Source organism: Lycium barbarum, chromosome 5 (genome assembly GCF_019175385.1).
Source record: "Lycium barbarum isolate Lr01 chromosome 5, ASM1917538v2, whole genome shotgun sequence".
NCBI lineage: Eukaryota > Viridiplantae > Streptophyta > Magnoliopsida > Solanales > Solanaceae > Lycium > Lycium barbarum.
In genome coordinates, this window is record NC_083341.1 from 50460241 (window position 1) to 50474596 (window position 14356).

Sequence of the window (14356 nt, forward strand, 5' to 3'; positions counted from 1 at the left end):
AGGGGTGAAATATATGATAAAGTCGAACCTGGATCAATTAGTGCATACACAGACCGAGAGAAGACCAATAAAGTACCTGTAACGACATTAGGAGATGCTTCCTGATCCTGGCGGCTGGCCAAAGCATAAATGCGGTTTGAAGGACCGCTAATACTAGAAGCTCCACCACGGCCTCTGCCGCGACCCGCCGGTGCTGGAATACCCTGCCCCGTAGGGCGCATAGCCACTGACGAAGATGAAGACCCAGCGCCTGATCCGGTAGGCTGCGCTGCACCACCCGAACTACCCTTATACGGGCAATCTCTCACAGAATGGCCCTGACGGCCACAAGAAAAGCATACACCGGTGACTCTGTAGCACTCTCCCTGATAATATCTGCCACAGAAAGAACACTGAACCCTGGGTGGCCTCATCTGACCAGAACCCCTATCTGTCCGCGAACCTGAAGCCCTGGAGCTCTGGCCCGCTCCTGAATACCCTGGGCTATCGAACCTGCGACCTGTAGGCTGGGGAGGTGCGCTCTGCGCCGGCTGAGATGAAAATCTACTAGGCTGCTGCGGCTGTTGGGGCTGTCTGCCCCGAAAGTCTCCAGATGATCTGGCCCTCTTGGGCTGTCTCCGATCCTGGCTCCTGTCAGGCTGGTGTCCTCCTCTACCCCGATCCTCCATGCCCTGGGCATGGGCCTGAATAACGGCAATGTCCATACCGGGCTGAGCAGCCAATACTAAGCAGCTATCAACAAAATACCGATCCAGCCCCATAATATATTGGTGCATCCGGTCCGCCATAGTAGCCACCACAGTAGGTGCATATCGGGCCAAGGAATCAAACTCCAAACTATAGTCCCGGATACTGCGGCCCTTCTGCCTCAATAATAAGAATCTATCAGATCTGGCTCGTCGCAACTCTGGGGGCAGAAAATGTCCAAGAAATGCCTGAGAAAAATCGCCCCAAACTGCTGGGGGAGCGCCGTCCCCCCTGGATAGCCCCCATTACTCGTACCAGTTTGCCGCCACATCATATAACCGGTACGAAGCTAACGCGACTGACTCTGTCTCGGAAGCATTAATCAAATCTAGAGTGCGCCGCATCTTCGTGATAAACTCCTCAGGATCCTCCTCGGGCTTTGTCCCGAAGCACTCTGGAGGACTACATGTCAAAAACTCACGGGCTCTCGAACTATCACGTCTGACTGCCCGGTCACCTCCCAGTCCATGCCCCTGAACCTGCCCTGCCACAAGTCTAGTCAGCAACTGGACTGCCTCCCTCATAGACTGATCCTCAGTACTTGGTCGTGGAGCTGGAGGCTCAGGTACTGGAACTGCGGGAGCTGGCGGTGAAGCCGCCCCCCGATCTGCGGCTGCGGCCGTCCCAATCTCCTCCACGAGTGGCGGTCTAGAAGAACCCTCTGTCTGGGGCAAAGTCTCCGGAGCAATATGTGCCTGGGCCCTGGTAATCCTCTGGACCCGGCTAGTCTCTCCCAAGGCTGCTGACTTGGCCTTTTGGGCCGCTGTTGCCTTTTTTGGAGGCATATCTGCAAATATAGCCACTCGTTAGGGAGGGGTAATCCTGATAACACAGCTCTATCGCACGATCTAAGACAGAAAGAAGGGTAGTATCCTAAATGCCCTGTAGCCTCCTATTTATAGGTGTGGTGCACAACACACCGATAAACAAGACTCTACTAGACACGGTCTGTGGACAATCCGAGGACGAACCGCTCTGATACCACTTTTGTCACGACCCAACCCCGTGGGCCATGACCAGTGCCCTAGCTGGGCACCTATACGTACCCGATACCCAAATTAGCATATTAACAAAATAATATAATAATAATATTAGTGCACGCTACAGAATTTAGCATAAAAAGCAGACTTAGCACACATAGGCCGATAAGGCCATCATAGAACAAAGTATCTCAAACATATGTACAGAACCCACACAGATATATCCACGGACCTCTACAGAACATAACATAATCATAAGACGGGACAGGGCCCCGTCATACCCAGAACAATGTACATATCCAGATAGCAGTGACAGACTGTACCAAAAAGTGGGCTCTGAAGAAGAGAGCGCCCCAAAATAGCAGAAGTGGGATCCTAAACAGATGGATCAGCGAACCTGTCGTCTGTACTTGCGCGGCATGAAAACGCAGCCCCCCCCGAAGAAAGGGGGTCAGTACGAAATATGTACTGAATATGTAAAGCGGAATCACAGAAGTCAAATCATAATGATTTCAGAAAATGAGTACAAAATCCAGAGTGTCAAATGCATATTTCCAAAACAGACAGAATGTGTACAGAAACATAGGTCATATCATATCCGGTCCCTGCCACGGGACTCAGCAGACAGAACGTGGCCACTCTCCCGACGCTGGTGCCACAATACAGAGGAATCAGAAAAAAAGGGGTGTGACCCCGTATCATAAAATGTCATATCAAAATGGCCATAACAGATCAGATCAGAATAGGCGGACATGGCACATCATACTCCACAGACCCATGTACGCGTATACCTGCCCCCTCACATCGGGACGCGGCGAACAATGCAGAGAATCACGCTTGACAACATATCCTGGCCCGGGCTCAGTGTGTGAAACATTGGGGCATCCATGAATGGAGTAGTTAGAGACTAATGCAATTTAAAAATATCATAAACATTTTCAAAGACTCGAAGAGGCATATCAAAGATAAACAAATCCAATGAAGTCGGACGGAATCATAATATATGCATTTCGGATATCATAATAAAGTACAGAAATATAACCTTCCCGAAGTCATTCCGAGTGTCAAAATAATTTATAAGATTTAATAGAATATTTAAAACAATATTCGTTAGGCGATTAGTAGGGTAATAAAAACATTTCTTTCAAAAATTGCTTAAAAAGAAAGCTTTAATACATTAAGGGCAAAACAGGGAATAGTGGGCCCGCCTCGTGACAAATAAGGCGACGGGCTCAAATTATGCCCTCTAAGCTTATGGTATCACCTAAGAAGGTTCTACAAGCATTCTATGACTTTCCAAGTAATTTGGAGCAAAGTTGCATTATTTCAAGAAAAGTGTACCAAAGTAGTTCAATTCTACTGAAGGAAAAACTGAAATTTTCTCTTGCGGATTCCGAGGGCCAAGAGGTCCTTCGAGGCCCGGATCCGACCCTAACACACTAAGGGCATGCCAAGGGAAGAATTGGGGTTGCTTTACATACCTTTCACGCTCCTTACGCCTTTCCAAACTCACTTCCCGTTTCGTCGAAAAACTACAATTGGTCAAGTTTACCAATTGTAAGCTATGAATACCAAAGTTTCAACTTAAGGCATAATTGTCTACCGAAATTTTGGCAGCACTTCCCCTATACATATAGCACGCCGAGAATTCAACTCGGCTATAAATCATCAACAACAACCCAAACAACAACATCAACATCAACAAAGAACATTAAAAACACAAATATCCTTCAACTAGTCATCTTTCTCACAAGTTGACATAACCTTCATTCTAATCCAAACATTCAAACTAACTTCATTAATTTCACATCCATTATCACTCAAGATTATCACAATATGGATTTAGAGACATTTCATATCATTTTCCTTAAGATATACACTCGATATACTTAATATACAACTTTCCGCCAAAGTCATATCTTATGCAAAACATCAAATCTTTGGCATACAACTTCATAACATGTTTCCAACTTCCAAATTCATCAATGATCATCACAATTAACAACCAAACAACTTCATTTCCTTACTGTCGGCCAACCATACTAAGACGACATAAGTTTCTACATTCCAATTCAATACAAACTTATGTCATTTTAACTTCATTTACATTACAAACATCACACTAACACACTAACACACTAAACAACTTAATTCATTTTTATTCCAAATCTAACATACCACACGGCCAAGAACCCTTTTTGTCAACTTCAACTAAATCATTCAACTTTCAATCCCAATATGCATTTCATCACAATCACAATTAGAATATAACATGAATTCAACACATTGTGGGTATACCACCTATATATACACACGGCTACACCTCATATTCCAAACCCACTTTGCAAACTTCCATTTTTCCATACAATCAACACATTTCTATATACCACAACACAATCAAAACTTCATAACACAATAAAAAGGTAGAAATTCTTTCCTTTTCTTCAACTCTTCTTCACTTGGAGATATGATCACTTTGGTGATTCTAATGCTTCCCACTCCAAAACAACTATAACAAGTTACAAAGGAACCTTGACTTAGTAGGAAATCAACAAGAAATAAATTTTTGAAGCAAGATTTTTTCTAGCCAAATTTCCATGGCAAACCCGAAACCTCCCTCTCTCTAGCTCTTGTTCTTGATTTTTTTTTTCTATGCTTATCCTAAGTGTTCATCTTCTAGATATATAATTGAAGTGCTTGGTCACATGACCAACTAAAATGGGCTTGGATCAAGGCCTTAAGTGGCCGGCCAAGGTCCCTAATTTGGGCCTCAATTTCAATTCAATTTTTGAGCCCAATAGCTTATGAATCATATTTTGTAATTCCCGAAACAAATTTCCAAAATTCCAAAATTGCCCTTAGCCTTATCCCACACTTCCATGACTCTATTCTTTCATGCATAACTCCTATGGTCAACAAAATATCAAATTTGACCTTATATCTCAAGAATCCAATATTTATCAAATTTTTTTCCAAACGTATGAAAACATGGGATATAACAACGTATGTCATACCTGGTCCCATTACGGAACAAAATCATAACCGAAACAGAACATACAGAAAAGTGAGTGTGATATCCAGAGTATCATATGCATATTTTCAAAACATAAGGAGTGTGTACATAAACATATGCCATACCATGACCGGCCCCTGCCAAGGGACTCGGCAGATAGAACGTGGTCACCCCCCGACACTGGTGCCACAACACATAAGGAATCAGAAAAGGGGAATAACCCCGTAACATAACATATCATATCAGATCGCCATATCATATCATATCATATCATATCAGAATAGTGTACATGGCACAGCATACTCCACAACCCATGTACATGTATACCTGCCCCCTCACATCGAGGCACGGCGAACAATGCAGTGGAAGACGCTTGAGAACATATCCTGGCCCGGGCTCAGTGTAGGAAACATTGAGGCATCCACGAATGGAGTAGTGAGAAACTAAATGCAATAAAAATAACATATATATTTCCAGAGACTCAATGAAGCATATCAAGTGACAGATCAAATCAATGAAATCGGACGGAGTCATAGTAAGTGAAATTCGAATGTCAAAATGGGTTACGGAAGCATAATCTTTCTGAGATCGTTTCCAAGTTCCAAAACAATTCATAAGGCTTAATGAAATATTAAAAAAAAATTAATTAGTATTTAAAAGAGTAGTTAGAATATTTCTAAAAAAAAAAATGCTCGAAGACAAGTCATAAACAGGTAAAGGGTAAAATCGGAAATAGTGGGCCCACCTCGGGACAAGCAAAGCGGTGGGCTCAAATTACGCATATTAAGCTTATGGGGTCACCTACAAAGGTCCTAGGGCATTCCACAACTTCCTAAGCAATTTGGGGAAATTTGCATAATTTTTCAACAAAGCATACTTAAAGGGTTCAATTCTATTGAACGAAAATGTGACAATTTCAGATGCGGATTCCGATGGACAGAATATTTTCCGAGGCTCAAATCCAATCCTAGTATATCTAGGACATGCCAAGAGAAGAATCGGGATAGCTTTACATACCTTTTCCACGTCCTATTAGTTATGCTTATATGTCCGAGCTCGTAAATCTACATATAAGATGATTCACACTAATGTCAGTCTTTTCATCGTACAATTACACCACACTTCAAATTTTACTATTTTATGTTCTGCCGAAAATCGGGCAGCATCTCCCCTGTTTATATGCCTAGCCCGAATTCTCAATTCAACAACCAGCACAACAATAACAATACCAAAATCAATAGTATTATTTCCCACATCAAATTATTCCATAAAACATCCCATAGGGTGTTTGTACCATATTTCCACCAACCAAATTAATTTACAGCAATTAAAGAACTCCTTCTCCGTAAATCAACCAAGATTAATGTTAATAATGAAAGATTCATACCTATATCGCGATAATATTTCTGTATCTTCACTTCTTCACCCTGACCTTAAGACACAACACATTACTACACAATTTTGTAGTTGCAACTGTGCGCTGTCTGGACCGGAATTTGAAAATTATATTTTGATTTGCGTGAAAATTGATGGGTGGAAGTTGGTGGAAGTTTTCAGAGGTTTTGGGGAGGCTTAGAGGGTGTTTTGTTGCTGTTTGGGGGCTAAAGCCCCGTTATATAACATTTTAGAATCTGCCAGAACCATCTGGAAGAGTGTTCAGCGCGTTCGCGCCGCCTTCTGGCGCGTTCGCGCTGTGTTGCTGATTTTCCTTCTGCGCGTTCGCGCCCATCCCAGGCGCGTTCGCGCAGACTTTTTTTTTGCCTGGACCTTCGTTCAGTAAAACGGTCATAACTCTTGATCCCGATATAGTGTGAGGGACCACGACCTATGGTTGGAAATATAATTCAATTATCTACAACTTATATTTCTTGGTAGTTTTTCAAATTCCAAACTTATAATACCGTTTTTGCCCCTAAAAGTCAGGCCACTCGAAAACGTTTTCTTAAAAATATTCGTTTGGAGGGCTTCCACTTTGATTTGGCCCAAGGGTACTTCATGAGTTGTGTTTAACTTTACATATGTGATTCATATGACTTTTCAGATATTCCAAAAAAAATCTCGGTGTGTGGGCCCCACCCCAGTAAATAATCCGACGTTCAAAAATACGGGATATAACATCCTCCCCCTCTTTAGAACATTCATCCTCGAATGTTAGATTAATCTTATAAGGTCTTGTAAGCATTTTGGGGAAGGTTCCTTATATGGGCAGCATACATAATACACATTCATTATTAAATATAATTAGGCAAAGCTTTTAAATTACCTGGGGGCTTAGGGAACAAACGAGGATATTTCTTCTTCATTTCCTCTTCAGCTTCCCAAGTCATCTCTTCCCTATTATCATTCCGCCAGAGCACCTTAACGGAAGCTACGTCTTTATTCCGTAACCTCCTCACCTGGCGGTCCAGAATGGCTACAGGCTGCTCCTTGTAAGATAGCCCCTCCGTCACCAGAATATCGTCTGCTGGAAATATTCTGGAAGGATCACCGATACATTTACGGAGCATGGATACGTGAAATACTGGATGTACCGCTTCCAAATCAGATGGCAGGTCTAGTTCATAGGCAACATTCCCAATTTTTCGAACAATCTGATAAGGCCCAATGTAACGCGGACTAAGCTTACCCTTTTTGCCGAATCGCATTACGCCTTTCATAGGCGATACCTTCAGAAATACCCAATTACCAACCTGGAATTCCAAAGGTTGACGCCATTTATCCGCGTATGACTTCTGTCGACTCTGGGCTGCTAATAGTCGCTCTCGGATGAGTTTCACCTTATCAACGGCCTGCTGGATCATGTCTGGGCCAATTAATTCTGTCTCGCCAATATCAAACCAGCCGATCGGTGACCTGCATTTTCTGCCATACAAAGTCTCGTACGGAGCCATCTGGATGCTGGAAGGGTAGCTGTTATTATAAGCAAATTGTATCAACGGCAGATGATTCTGATCACCCTAGCTACCTCTGAAATCAATAACACAGGCCCGCAACATATCTTCTAATGTCTATATAGTGCGCTCGGCCTGTCCGTCGCTCTGAGGATGGAATGCTGTGCTCAGGTTCACCTGAGTCCCTAATCTTTCCTGAAAGGATCTCCAGAAATCAGTCGTAAACTGGGCACCTCTGTCAATGACAATAGATATAGGAACTTCGTGGAGTTTCACTATTTCTTTAATATATAGCCTGGCATATTCCTCAGCTGAATAAGTGGTTCTGACAGGGAGAAAATGGGCTGATTTTGTCAGCCTATCAACAATAATCCATATGGAATCATACTTCCGTGGAGTGCAAGGAAAACTTGTAATAAAGTCCATATTAATTACCTCCCACTTCCAAGTCGGAATTTCCATTTCCTGCAACAGTCCACCTGGCTCTTGATGCTCAATTTTGACCTGCTGGCAATTCGGGGACTGGTCAGCGAGCTCTGCGATGTCCCGTTTCATGCCATCCCACCAGTGTAGACATCTGAGATCATGGTACATTTTAGTGGATTCAGGATAAACAGAATACCAAACATTATGCGCTTTGCCCATAATTGGACGTCACAGCCCTGCAACGTCAGGCACACACAATCTGCCTCTGTATAACAACACCCCATCAGGTGAGACCTCAACTGGGTCCTTTCCTTATCAAGGGTTGTATCTCTGTACCATACCATAATAGAATCCCCGAATTGACGCTGTTTTACCTCTTCCATAATCGACGATTCAGCAACTTCTCGGACAAAATCCCAATATCTCCAGAATCGACCAAACGGACTCCAAGGCTAGTTAACGGATGAATTTTTACAAACCAATTCTTTGTTTCTGAATGTACGCCGGTCCAGCCGTCCATAGATTCACGACTAAGCGCGTCCGCCACAACGTTAGCTTTTCTAGGGTGGTACAAAATATCAACGTCATAATCTTTCAACAATTCAAGTCATCTTCTCTACCGCGAATTCAGCTCCTTTTACTTAAGATAGACTGGAGGCTCTCATGATCTGTATAAATATCAACGTGGACCCCATGTAAGTAATGCCGCCATATATTTAAAGCATGACTCACCGCAGCTAATTCCGGATCATGAGCGAAATAATTTCTCTCGTACGGTCTGAGCTGTCGGGGAACATAGACTATAATCCGACCATGTTGTATTAATGCAAAACCTGTCCCAATACCGGAAGCATCATAATAAATAACTTGCCTGTTTGCCCCTTTAGGAAGAGCTAGGACTGGAGCTGTAATTAATTTTTCCTTTAGCAACTGGAATTTACATTCACAAGTACCGGTTCACTGAGATTTCACTGCTTTCTGAGTTAGCTTCATTAATAGTGCCGTAGTAGAAATAAAGTTCTCTACAAATCTTCTGTAATATCCGGCCAATCCCGGAGAACTACGTATTTCAGTCGATGTCGAAGGCCTAGGCCAATTCTTTATCGCTTCAATCTTCTGTGTGTCAATTGTTTCCATTTATACTTACTTTACTTTACTTTCATCTGCTCCCCCCCCCCCCCCTTTGGGGTTATACTTATACCATATCCATGTCTTTTCTTTCTAACCTATAATTTTGATTACCTTCGTACGAGACCTTAACAGAATCACAATTGTATAGTACAAAATCTTATCCGATAGCTGGCACTCAAGTAATATAATTAGGGTAGCTGTTTATCTCTTAGTAATCACATTCTTCATTCATACCCTTTCCCTATCTGTCATTCTATTTTCTCGATAATCGAATTATTTGATATTCACATGATTCATCATCTCATGCTATAAGTTTTCCTTTGCCCTGCATTATTTCATTTTAGTTCGCTTTCGCAATTAACATCGTGCTTTGCCCGTCGACTCTTTTAGAGGCTTTGCTTAATTACGTTTCTTACGGTTCACTTGTTCTGGCATTTTGATCTCTTTACCTTCCACTCAATTATTCTCTTTTCTTTCCAAACATCGTTGTATTAGAATCTTCCAATCTCAACCGGTAGCAAAATGAATATCAATCTATTTCGTAACATCGGTACCATACCTTTCCCTTTTTCTCATAAATTATGTCCAGTTAATGTTTTCCATATATTACAACACTGGCTATTAGGGTTCACCAGTCGATCGACATAGTCATAAATGGGGGCCCTACGAATACATATATATATCACTGTCATTTCTTTTACAATACATCTCCAATCACTTGCTCAAATTTACTCTAATTTCAGAGTTGCGCTGCTTTTTCTTTCCTTTTTGACCAATCTAATCCGTCTCAGCTCCCGTGACCCCTATAAAGTTTCTAACCATTCCACATATCCTAATTCCCTTTAGGTTACCCCGAATTTCCTATTCGTCTCTTATATCTATGTTTGCGAAAATTTTGGTACATTTCCCAGGGGGGTCACCCATCCCAAAATTGCTCTGGCCCTAGCACGCTTAACCTTAAAACTTTAATGCATTTAGGTGCGTTAAGGTCGGTATAATCACGTCAACTGCCCCGCGCGACCTTTGTCTCGTAATTTAAGGCAAATCGGGGTCTTAACAACTTTCAAAACATTTTCGTAGCGGGTCCCACCCCGACCTAGCGAAAATTCTTTTACTTTTCTGACTATATAGTTACCGTGTCGCCCCCTGTAAATCCTCAATATTTACCTTCCTGTATATGTATATAATTCTAGGCAGCCCACGAGTTTAAATTTTTATTCCACAAATTCCATCTCCAATCAATCGATGAAAACTGATAAAATGTTACTGTAAGGCATTTTCTGACTACCAGCAAAAGAAAACTAGAATCCGACGAACTTCGCGGAATCTTTTAGTACTTAATTCACATAATTACCTCCATATTTGTGTATATATATTTCTGAGTCGCAAGCGGACCACTCAATTCCCAACTACCTGTCATATACTTTGTATTCTTCCAATTAAAGGAAACTTAATCGTTGAACATTTTTGCCCTTCCACATATGCTGTTCTAAAGCAAAATGGGGTTGGAACATATTCTGGTCCGTTTAAATAAATTGCAAATCTGCTACTCATATATGCTTTCTCGAGATAAAATTTTCCCAAATAAGGATAATGCTTCTTACGAATGACATGGAGGATATCTCTTAACTTTTAATCCAACATAATGGATTTACCCTATAGGTATCGACCGTCAAGACATGTTAAGAATTTATATCTCGTCTTCCTCTTCATATTTCCAGAAAAATCTGGGCAGAGGTTCCTCTGTATTTCTTACTATCCCAAAACCTGTACACAGGAAATACCAACCATGCCTCACAGGGCCAACACATATACGTATATACATATCATATCATATCGTCTCATAGCCACACGGGGCTAACAATTTCAAATAAAAGTATAAAGATGCCGAGGCTTACCTCACATGCCCAACTCAAATTGCACCTGCTACACTTTCCTGTTTATTTTTTCTTTTCAATCTTAAACTTCATGTTTCAATCGTATTTCAAACACCTTACCCAACATACATCTTTCATACCATTACTTACCTGTGTACTGTGTAGCTTCCAATATCATCAGTCGTTGTCTTACGTCGATACCGTTCTCCAGCTGCAATCAAGGGTTAGTAAAAAAAAGGAATTCATTTCCTACAGCTGGCTCTATCGCACGATCTAAGATCCAAAGAAAGGTAACACCCTAAATGTCCTGTAGCCTCCTGTTTATAGATGTGGTGCACAACACACCGATAAACACGATTCTACTAGACACGGCCTGTAGACACTCCGAGGACGAACCGCTCTGATACCACTTTTGTCACGACCCAACCCCGTAGGCCGTGACTAGTGTCCGTGCTGGACACCCAAACGTACTCAATACCCCAAACCAGCATATTAGCAGAAGATTTAAATGAAAGTTAGTTGGCGCTACTAAATATCACAGATGAACAGATTTTGTACGTGGAAGCCGATAAGGCCATCACAGATCATAACAACCCAAAACATATACAGAACCCACATGTATGTCTACAAACCTCTACAAAACATAACAAAATCATAAGACGGGACAGGGCCCCGTCGTACCCCTGAATAGCGTACATAAATACAACAGCAGCAGACTGTACCAAGTATAGGCTCTGGACAAAAGAGCGCTCCTGAATAGCAGAATAGATATACTAGGCAGGCGGGTCAGCAAATCTGTCGTTAGTACCTGTGCGGCATGAAAACGCAGCCCCTGAAGAAAGGGGGTTAGTACGGAATATGTACTGAGTATGTAAAGCACGGAACGTAGTAAACAAAGTCATAATCGAAGCAGAAGATACAAAAAATGAACGGAATATCCGGAATAGCAAAATGCTGATCATAAAGCATAAATAGTATTTGCAGAAAACGTATGTCATACCTGGTCCCATTACGGAACAAAATCATAACCGAAACAGAACATACAGAAAAGTGAGTGTGATATCAAGAGTATCATATGCATATTTTCAAAACATAAGGAGTGTGTACAGAAACATATGCCATACCATGACCGGCCCCTGCCAAGGGACTCGGCAGATAGAACGTGGTCACCCCCCGACACTGGTGCCACAACACATAAGGAATCAGAAAAGGGGAATAACCCCGTAACATAACATATCATATCAGATGGCCATATCATATCATATCATATCATATCATATCATATCAGAATAGTGTACATGGCACAGCATACTCCACAACCCATGTACATGTATACCTACCCCCTCACATCGAGGCACGGCGAACAATGCAGTGGAAGACGCTTGAGAACATATCCTGGCCCGGGCTCAGTGTAGGAAACATTGAGGCATCCACGAATGGAGTAGTGAGAAACTAAATGCAATAAAAATAACATATATATTTCCAGAGACTCAATGAAGCATATCGAGTAACAGATCAAATCAATGAAATCGGACGGAGTCATAGTAAGTGAAATTCGAATGTCAAAATGGGTTACGAAAGCATAATCTTTTTGAGATCGTTTCCAAGTTCCAAAACAATTCATAAGGCTTAATGAAATATTAAAAAAAAATTAATTAGTAGTTAAAAGAGTAGTTAGAATATTTCTAAAAAAAAATGCTCGAAGACAAGTCATAAATACGTAAAGGGTAAAATCGGAAATAGTGGGCCCACCTCGGGACAAGCAAAGCGGTGGGCTCAAATTACGCATATTAAGCTTATGAGGTCACCTACAAAGGTCCTAGGGCATTCCACAACTTCCTAAGCAATTTGGGGAAATTTGCATAATTTTTCAACAAAGCATACTTAAAGGGTTCAATTCTATTGAACGAAAATGTGACAATTTCAGACGCGGATTCCGATGGACAGAATATTTTCCGAGGCTCAAATCCAATCCTAGTATATCTAGGACATGCCAAGAGAAGAATCGGGATAGCTTTACATACCTTTTCCACGTCCTATTAGCTATGCTTATATGTCCGAGCTAGTAAATCTACATATAAGATGATTCACACTAATGTCAGTCTTTTCATCGTACAATTACACCACACTTCAAATTTTACTATTTTATGTTCTGCCGAAAATCGGGCAGCATCTCCCCTGTTTATATGCCTAGCCCGAATTCTCAATTCAACAACCAGCACAACAATAACAATACCAAAATCAATAGTATTATTTCCCACATCAAATTATTCCATAAAACATCCCATAGGGTGTTTGTACCATATTTCCACCAACCAAATTAATTTACAACAATTAAAGAACTCTTTCTCCGTAAATCAACCAAGATTAATGTTAATAATGAAAGATTCATACCTATATCGCGATAATATTTCTGTATCTTCACTTCTTCACCCTGACCTTAAGACACAACACATTACTACACAATTTTGTAGTTGCAACTGTGCGCTGTCTAGACCGGAATTTGAAAATTATATTTTGATTTGCGTGAAAATTGATAGGTGGAAGTTGGTGGAAGTTTTCAGAGGTTTTGGGGAGGCTTAGAGGGTGTTTTGTTGCTGTTTGGGGGCTAAAGCCCCGTTATATAACATTTTAGAATCTGCCAGAACCATCTGGAAGAGTGTTCAGCGCGTTCGCGCCGCCTTCTGGCGCGTTCGCGCTGTGTTGCTGATTTTCCTTCTGCGCGTTCGCGCCCCTCCCAGGCGCGGTCGCGCAGACTTTTTTTCTGCCTGGACCTTCGTTCAGTAAAACGGTCATAACTCTTGATCCCGATATCGTGTGAGGGACCACGACCTATGGTTGGAAAGATAATTCAATTATCTACAACTTATATTTCTTGGTAGTGTTCCAAATTCCAAACTTATAATACCGTTTTTTCCCCTAAAAGGCAGGCCACTCGAAAACGTTTTCTTAAAAATATTCGTTTGGAGGGCTTCCACTTTGATTTGGCCCAAGGGTACTTCATGAGTTGTGTTTAACTTTACATATGTGATTCATATGACTTTTCAGATATTCCAAAAAAAATCTCGGTGTGTGGGCCCCACCCCAGTAAATAATCCAACGTTCAAAAATACGGGATATAACAATTAAAAAATGAATTTATTTACCCTTTAATACATCTGTAACTAGTTGCACATGGGGAGCTGTTACACACTCGCTCGCCACGTCACACCATGTCAGCGCCACGTCAGAAATATTCTAATTTTTATATTCTTTTCATTTTCCATTTTTTAATCATTGATTTTTCTTTTA